The 9,383-nt window shown below is 48.4% G+C and overlaps 1 protein-coding gene across 4 annotated transcripts in view; it reads right to left on the minus strand.

Annotated features, from left to right (window-relative positions):
* The window catches only part of CYRIA (CYFIP related Rac1 interactor A), a 116,458-nt gene extending 107,380 nt beyond the window's left edge, over positions 1-9,078 (minus strand). Inside the window, exon 1 of one of the 4 annotated variants that reach the window (XM_039479256.2) lies at positions 8,987-9,078. The gene's annotated coding sequence lies outside the window, so the exon portion shown is untranslated. Of the gene's footprint in view, positions 1-1,371; positions 8,857-8,986 lie in introns of those variants that run through there. The other 3 variants (XM_039479257.2, XM_039479258.2, XM_074394269.1) reach the window with 3 other exon arrangements.
* Between the last annotated feature and the right edge of the window lie 305 nt (positions 9,079-9,383).

Consider the following 9,383-nt stretch of genomic DNA (forward strand, 5'->3'; position numbering starts at 1 on the left):
ATAGAAAACTTTCACCATCCTCTCTGACACCTCCTCAATAATGCTTAGCTACGGTCTAACCCCAAAAGCAGAGCAATCACCGGAATGGCCATTGCCATTAGGGCCACTGCCAATGGCCATGCTTGGTCAAGCAGCCAATGAGACCTCGTAGGCATCAGTAGTGCAAATGGCAGTAGAGGCACCAGGGCTAAAATACATCTGACACAAAGCAGCCAAAGGCACAGACCAGTGCTGTGGAAGAAGTAAAGGAAGACCCAGAGAGAACCCAGCAGAGCACAGGGAAACTTTCTGTATCCCTCCAGAGGTCAGCCTGGGGCTGGAAGAAGCTCCCAGTACAGCCAGCCAGACAGGTCAGTGCTTCCCACTCTCCTTCTCTGTTGACATCCTAGCCTCCATGTCTTAATTTTCAGAGAGACAAAGGAAGAAGTCATTTACTCAATAACTCAGTTCCTAGGGGCCAGGGAAGGGAAGTGACAAGCTCAAGCTCACTCCACAAGCCAAGAGCAGACCCGAGATAAGAACCAAAACCTTCTCACGCTGGGCTGAGGATTTTCACTTCCCCATGCTTGCTCTTTTAGCCCTGGCTCTTCCTCACATCGGTAAAATGATGAGTAAGATTTAAAAATTCCCTCTACCTTCCCCTCCAAGGCCAAAACCAAAACTTAATTATAAGCACACTCAATCAAAAATTCCCAGCTTATTTTTACTTCTCAGAAAAAGTTTTTTTTAAGGACTTTGTCCCAATGAAATTTGAGAGCCCACGTTTTTAAATGTTTTTTGGCTGTTTTATTTTTGTGTCAAGCATGGTCATTTAGTTCAGTTAATTGACAAAATACAAAAATGGTCATTAACGCTTTTGATACGCATGAGATGGACCATGTCACCATACCCTCTAATAGCCAAAGGTAGGATATTCACTCGTGTCATCTGGACTTTGCTGACACAGTGAGTTCTCTTAGGCTTTTTGCAAGATCTATAAACTCTTCTTTGAGACCCTTTGCTCAGAAGTGCTTCCAAATTCAGAAATGTTGTCTTTCAGAAAGGTAAAGAGTACATAAGCCATATATTATGTACATGCCCAGCAGGGTCTGAGTCACTCCTCTTTCTGCTGAAAACCTCATTCATCTTGAGTGTAATACATAAAGGCTATAAAGACTCTCTGGGCCAGCTTTTGCTTTCAAATGCGTGATGAAATAAACTTCCCATTTTCAGAGCTTTTTGGATTTTGGACTTAAAAATAAGTGAATGTATATGTGTCAGAAAATAGCTTGTGACCCCGTTTATTACTTCAGAAGGTACGAAAGGATCTGGATTTAAAACTGTAACACTCCAGAAAAAAATACACTCTTAAAAAATAGGAAAAACACTTACGATAAGGAGATTGATCATCTAGTGCGTGTACAGTGCTTGATGCTGACAGAAATCATCATCCTTGTTATAATCTAGGAAATAATACGGCTAGGTTCACTTCAGGCATAAACTGAAGGCTGAAAAGCTAGAAACACAAGTCCAGAGAGGCTGACTATGTGGGGCTTTTTCAGGGACGATTCAGGAATGTGTAGTCAGAGAAAGGAGAAGTTTCACGTCATGTCATGTCGTTTCCCACCCAGAACAACAAACAAAGAGGAACCTAGAGGACGTAGCAAAAACTTTACAAGCAAATTTTATTCAAAGATCAGGCAAAAAGGCGGATGGATGTACATTGAATTTACATATTCCTCACCCTATTCCTGAGACACAAACATTATTAACTTTAGTTCACAAACTGGAAAACTTAGCAAGCTGAAGGAATTTGCCCAAGGGAAGGGCCAAGATTCCATCCAACCCAGGTCTGTTTGCTTCCAAACACTTGCTCCAGAACTTCAAGAAGCAGATGTCACTTGTCTGGATTTCAGAGAGTTGTGGGAGCTGAGTTTTTGTCTCAGCCCTGGAAAGGCCACTGGTCTCGGGTTCCCTTTTCTTTCCTTTCCTTTTTTATTTTCTTGTCCTTCCTCCCTTCCTTTTTTCTTCCTTTTCTTTTCTCTTCATTCCTTCCATCTACCTATCTATCTAACCATTGCCCCCCCCCCCCCAGTTTCTGTGGAACAGAGAAAGAGCAGGGGTGTCATCTACATGCGCGTCTGTCACTCTGTCAGCTAAGAATGTAGTTATCTTGTGTTCCTTCCCATGACCGCAAGCTGTCCCAGGGAAGGGCCTGAGAAGTAAGTTGGATACCACCTGCCTCGACTGGGCGTGATCCACAGCTCAGCAAGGCCATATGCTGCACTCACTGCAGGCTCAGCTCATTACTGCTGGGTGGCATCCTCCATCGAGGTGAGCTGAGCAAAGGATGCCCTGAAGGATGTCAGCCAAACACAGAAACACCAGTCACAGGGAAGCACTTGAAACACAAACTATACTTCATTCAGTTTTAGGATAAGGAGCCTCCTCTAGCTAGCAGAAACTTACCACCTCTTTGAGATGAAAGTTCTACCGAAGACACATGCTAATTAACTCCACGCTCCTTACCTATGCTCAGCTCTTATTTATAGTGTGGGCGGTACAGAGAGATCAGGCTTTGAAGGCACACAGATGTGGTTTCAGATACCAAACATGCCACCTTTCTAATGAGGTGACATTATGTAAATTCCTTAACACCTCTGGACTTCTGTTTCCCCATCCATAGAATGGGGTTAATATCTGTTGCAAAAGTTCTTCAGAAGATTGCTAAAAGTGGGTACAAAATGCTTATCATTGTCCTGCTGACAATATCCTACATGGCTCAGTAGAAACATAAGACTCAAGAGATCAGACAGCTTGCCAAAGCCCAGGCTGCCTGTGAGTGGGCAGAGTGACTATAAGACCTGGGGCTTCTTGGACTCTCCACTTGCTCTTGCCCCCACCGCAGCATGAAGCTCCTCTACTTGAGGTGACTGGGAGCCAGCCTCATTGCTGTGGCTGGAAAGGCCTGCATCTGGTTGCCAACGCGAATGAGAGAACTTGAAGAATGTTGGGATAGGTGTGTGTCACTCATTGTTCCTCATGATCACAAAATCATTGTGCATTTAATTTGGAAACTCAGGAGTCATCAAACTAAATAATAATTTTTAAAAAACCACATTAACTTAAAACAAAAGAGCACATTGCAGTAACCAGGGCATCTGGGAGGTCAGCCTCCTCCTGCATTCACAGTGGTGAAGGCTCCAGAACGCACGAGTAAGCTGCGCCTCTGTGCCACTCCTGTGTCTCTGCTTGTCTCTTCTCACTGTCATCAGCCTTTTAGCAGAAGCCTCAACCAGAAAGTCGTTTCCTTTCTGGGAAGGAAAGCAGGGCTTCTCGTCTCGTTGAGAGGATTCTTTGAAGATACATTGGTTCTCCACATCCCAGCTCTCTCTTGGCAACCCTGCTAACTAAGACGGCTAGGTTTTGCCTCTTGACCTGTCACTAGAGGAAATGAGCCCAAGAGCTCACTAGAATCATCAGGCTAGATGTGGAAAGGCCCTTTCAAGTCATGAAATCCAGCCTTCCCATTTCACCACCAGTAAAACTGAAGCACAGAGACCTGCTCCTTCCTTAGGAGGAAGTGAGGCCTGCAGCTGACAGCTGAGCTTAGGTGGGCAGCCTTCCAGGACATGTGCTTTCTGCTTTGTGCTCCCTCTCCGTGCAATGTCAGGTGTAATTCAGGTGCTTCCCAGACAGCGCCCATGTGGAAGGAATGAACTCTATTGGAGTAAGGGTCAAAACAATGCTTCCCTCTTCCCCCAGCACACTGCGCTCTGTATAACACTGGCCAAGCTCCACTTGGACGTGTGTTTCCTCCCCTGCTTCTGCTGTGGAGGGACAGCCACCTGAGAGCAGGGGTGATGTTGTATTGATCGCTGTATCCTAGTGCAACACAAGGCAAGAACCCACCCCATACATATTTGTCAGATAACTAATTTCATTTTTATGCTTGATCCATCATAAAACTGCAATTAAACTCTTTGGGGCACTCCATTTCCCCAGTTTCATTTAAAAAATCTAATTATCTACACCATACAGAATTTTTATTAGAAAGTGAAGTCATTAAATAAGCAGACACCAGACTCAGGCCCTGAGATAATTGCAAATAGAAACGCATCTGTCTGTAGCGCTAAGCTGGACCTGGTAAACACACGGCTGGGAAACATGGTACCCATTTTCAGCTCTTGGATTTGTGGGGAAAATGGGGTTCTTAAACCAGGGAAATTAGGCTCCTAAATTACACGAGAAAGGTTCATGAGCACTTCTATAACTGCTTTTCAATATCTCCAATTTCCTAGGTGATAGCTGTACTGACAGACTGAATCCCAGCACTTAGGGAGGCTGAAGCGGAAGACTTGCTCGAGCCAGGAGTTCAAGACCAACCTGGGCAACATGGAGAAAGCCCATCTCTACAAAAAAATAAAAAAAAATCTTAGTGATGCACACTTATGGTCCCAGCTTCTCAGGAGGCTGGGGTGGGAGGATCACTTGATCTGGAGAGGTCGAAGCTGCAATGAGCTACAAAGTCATCTCTGCACTCTGGCCTGGGTGACAGAGCATGACTCTGTCTTAAAATAAGAAAAAAAAAAAAATAGACTGAATCCAAATCACCTTTGTGTTTGAAGAGTCATCCACTCATATGTTCTGACCTTGGTGTTTCTCCTGTCTTTGTATCCCTGGAAAGCAACTGCTATGCTTCCCATTCATAAATTCAATCACAAAATCTTGGCCTGCCTAAAGGTTCAGTTTATTTCAGTGACAAACCAGCAATCCATTCTTGGGCAAAGGAAGCTACTTCTAGCACCACCAAACACTTCCCCTTAACTCAGATGTGTCAAACTCCTCTTCTATTTACCACTTGTAGAAATAAAACCCCAGCCAACTGCAGAAACCCTTCTTAAGGCTATGTTGAGAGCTAAATCCTAATAAACTCTCTAAATATTTACTAAGATACTGAGTTACAACGCTGACCAGTTCCGCCCCTGTTAAAATCTGCCTGCATTATCCAAACACAATTATTTTAGGTCACTGACATGGCAGCCAAGGAAGTGACAAGACTGTGTACCACAGCACAAAGAGCAAGTAGAACCTAGCTTTAAATTCTGGTCCTGCCGCTTCCTAGATGCTAGACACGATGTAAGGGACTTTACCTTTCCCTGTTTTCTTAACTGTAAAATGGAGACAATAATACTAAAGTCACAGAGTTGTAGTGATAATTGGGAAAAATGTATATTCATGTTTATGGTAGCTTAAAAAAAAGTTCAACATGCTCAGAATACAAAATATGAAGCATTAATTTTAAAGTATTCTCAGAGATAGAATAAGTTTCTAAAACTCAGGGTGTTTATTGCCACCTCAGATTTGTTCTCCTCTGAGAAATGAAAAGTGTTGGTAATTCCTGCATTGTAGTGGTATTGTGGAACATAGCTTATCTAGTGTGAGATAACTTGAAAATTAACCAGCAGTGCTAGGAGCCTGAGCACAGGCAATTTTTAACCTTCTCAGATAATGAATGGCTCTCCAAAGGCTAGAATTCATCCAAAGAGCTTTGTACCATGGTTTTAAGGTGACCCAGAGGCCCAGTAACTGAGAACACACATTTCTAATCAATATAACTAAATAACAGCAAGTCTACTGTGAGGCGGGCACCGTGCCAGACCCTTTAAATACATAAGATCATTTAAATCTTAGAAGGCAAGTATAATTATTGCAATTTCTTAGATGTAAGAATTGAGACCCAAAGAGGTTAGATGCACCTTCAATCGCAGCTAAGAAAAAGCAGTAGTGGAGTTTGAACTCATGCCTGACTCTTAAGACCACTTTCTTTCCAATCACCATGATGCCTTGTCAGGTACTTCATGCAGCCATGAGACAAGATTTTAACCCTGATGAAGTAGGAACTGGAGGCTTCTATGAAAGGATGAGTCAAAACTCAATGAGAAAGGCCGGCCTGGTTCCCTACCATGCTTCTCTTCCCTACCCTGCTCACAATGGCTGATGAGTGGTTCTCTAGCCATCACTCCATTGCTCCTCAAGTGGGCAGTAGAAGGACAAATACATTCAGCCACAATGCATAGGCCACCTGATTCAACCCTCATGGGTGACTTAGTCAAGTGGCCATCTCTGGGCTCACATCAGCCTGCCCTTCCGTTTATCACACCACCTCTCTCACTGTATTACAAGGATCTTTTCCCTTAACTACATTTCTTTCTTTTTTTGAAAACAGAAAAACTGTTCACTTTTTGAATTCCTCGTTTCCAAAACTGTATTTGGTACAGAGCAGATACTCAATAAACGTAGGGTACATAAATGAATTAAAGAATTCAACATCAAGGCTGGGCAAAATGCTCTGGAGGATGCCTCTAACACTGAGATTTTATAGCCTAATTATTCCTAAGTCGGTTCTCAGTCTCTGAACAGTAGGTCAGGGCTTTCTTTAACACTGATATCTCCCAAAAGAACCAGGACATTATGGGTCCTTCGGCCTTTCAAAGTGTTCAAGGCACTCCCTGTAGGCTATTCTATTCCATCCTAAAAGAACAGACAAATGTGGCCAATAGGATAGATGTCATCAACCCCATTTTAAAGCCTGAGAAACTGAGGCTATATGAGTGAACTGATTTTCTCAGGGCCAGCATTTGACACCGAGGCTCTTGATTCGCTGGTCTTTTCATGCTACCGTAATACTTGCTCAGCTTACTTTTAACAAACGTAGAGCATGGCAACGTGAAGGGAGTACTGACGCAAAAACACCAGGGAAGGGAGGGAATAGCCACAGTGGAGACTCACTGACAGCTGACAGTGGGTGCCCCTATGGCCCTGGGCTATGAGCTATGAACTCCCTGCCCAGGTGGCTTGGGAGGGTCTACTCAACTCTGTGTCCCTGGCTTACCCGGTTGCATCTGGGCCTGGGAGTAAAAGCAAACTGAATCCTTCTTGGTGCTGAGTAAAAACAGGAAGTCACAAGTGGTTCGCTCTGCTCTCAGCTGGGGTCCTCAACAGTTCAGGTCAAGGGCACACTTGGGACACACCAGGCAGCTCCCTCCACAGGAGTCCAGCGGGGACAGGGAAAGTGGAGACACCTCCCGAGAGCCTCCTGGAGTGCGGGTTTAGGCAGCTGGACTGAGGAGGTCTCTGTGGTCCCTCTGGGACTGGACCAGAGAGCCCAGCTGAGATGCATGTACGTCAGTCTCATCACTTTTCCATTCATTCAACCAAAACTGAGGGCTGACTGTGTGCTCAAATCAATGTGACCTCAGGGAAATAGCTCACTTGCTCTGAGCTTAGTTTCCTCATCTGCAAAGTGCAAAGAGCCCCTGCCCAACGTGGCTATTGTGAAGATGAAAGGAAGTAACGCCAGTGAGGTCCCTCACCACATTTGGGATCTACTTTTAGCACCAAGGCACTATGCACCCACTATGTGCCCAAGCTGTGATGCTGCTGCCTCCTTCCCAGAGCCAGAGCCCAGAGGCAGGAGGGAATGTGGGCAGGTCTGTTCCACCTCGCTTTCCCACTCTCCCCTCACAGGAACCCAGGGCCAGCAGGAGGTGAAGTTCTGCCAGCCCCCAGCCTGGGCCCAGCGCCCATGTTTATGACTGTTTATTTCAGAGCAAGTAGAAAGGAGAAATTAGAGCCATGAAAGACAGGACAACAGACCAATAAAAACCAGCTCCCAGAAGAGTCAGAAGGAAGAAGACAGGCAAAACTGTCACCATAGCAACACAAGACAGTCAGAAGCACGCAGGAAAAACAGCCCCTGCTCTGCCTCCTGTCTCCACTGCAAAGCAACGCCTTGCACCCCAACGGGAGATAAGTGAAAGCTGACAAACGATCCACCCAAAGACCCCTGCTCCCCAAGCCCAGACTCGGCTAGCAGCCACTGTCCTCCTGCTGGCCCAGCACAAGTCCCAGCCTCCCAGGGTCCCAGATCAGCATTCTGTGCCCTGGGGACTCGATGCTGTGCAGATGGCCCAAGTCCCATCCAAAGGAGATAGTGACTGGTGACAGAGAGGAAAGTTTCTAACAGGGAAAAAAAGGAGGGTCACGGAGGTTCACAGGAGATCAAGGCCCTAAACTCCAGCCCCATGACCCTGTCTGGGGTTCCCTGGGGAGCAGGTGGGTAAACAAGGATGTGGGAGAGGACATCAGGCCCTGGACCCAGAAAGGTCACTCCATCAGTTCTGCACCTGGCACTCCCCAAACAGTGACTGGGGGAATTCTGGGGATGGGAAACAGCTTTGGAGGCCTTAAATGACAAAGCTAGTGGCCCTGATCTCTGGGGACATTGGCTAGCAAGTAGGAGCAGCTTGGAAGAGGACCCAGGGAAGGGCTGGCCCATTTTGACAGTGAATGTCTCCTGGCAGACAAGGCAGGTGGCTCCACCAAAAAGCATGGCTGGCCTGGGACCAGCATTTTGGGAAGTGGGTCAAATTGTTCCCAAAGCTCAATATTGGAAAGGTGCCTTTTTCCAAACTGGGGTTCTGGGTTCTGAGAGAGGAGAGAGGGTGACGGCAAGGAGTGCTGGGTCCCAGGCACAGCAGCTTTCTGGATGGATAAGACCGCCTGTGGCAGGTGGCAGCAGAAGGGTCCAGGTGTACAGGGGCGGGGGAGGGAGGTCCATCCCTCCTTCTGGGGCTGTAGAGTGTCCAGGAGCCCCGGGCCTCGGGTGCAGGTCCCCTGCAAGACTGGAGCTTATGATACCTGGGGGTAAGTGAGTGAGGGATGAGGGAGGGAGGTCTGGGAAAGGAACACAATCAGGAGGCAGCCACCGCAGAAAGGGGGCAACGGGGCACAAAGCGGGACCTCTGGCCGGGGAGCGCCGGAGAAGGGCTCCAGGACCGGGTCCTCCGCTCCGCCTCCCTCCCGAAGGCTGCAGGGGCGTCCGGGGGGAGAAGGGTAGCCGGGAGGCGCCCGCCCCGCCCCGCGGTGCCCCGCGCGGGCCGAGCCCCGCTCCCGCAGACCCCCGCCCGCGCCCTCGCCGCGCCCCCAGCCGCGCCGCGCTCACCGAGTCGCCTCCGCCGCCGCCCAGCTCCGCCGCGCGCTCCGCCGCCGCCGTGGACGCCTCTCCCGCAGCCTGCGAGACGGCCCCGGAGCCCCGCCTCGCCCCGCCCCGCCCCGCCCCGCCCCCAGCCCGGCTCGCGGCGGCCGCCCCGCCCCAGCCCCGGGGATCCCCACCCGCGCTGTCACCCGCCGCGTCCTCACCCCCGCCCGGGCGACCCCATCTCCTTTCCCGCCTCTGCCCTCTGCTCCCAGGCGCGGTCGCCCCTGCCCCTTCTCAGCCTTGGCCTCTTGGCCTTGCCCGCCCAGAGGAAGTCTGCAGCAGACCTTTCTGCTTCTGCACACCGAATTCCTCCACACCCGCTGTTGCCCTCCAAAAAAAAAGGAGGAATCCCCGCAATCTC

The sequence above is a fragment of the Saimiri boliviensis genome, chromosome 1 (genome assembly GCF_048565385.1).
Source record: "Saimiri boliviensis isolate mSaiBol1 chromosome 1, mSaiBol1.pri, whole genome shotgun sequence".
Classification (NCBI taxonomy): domain Eukaryota; kingdom Metazoa; phylum Chordata; class Mammalia; order Primates; family Cebidae; genus Saimiri; species Saimiri boliviensis.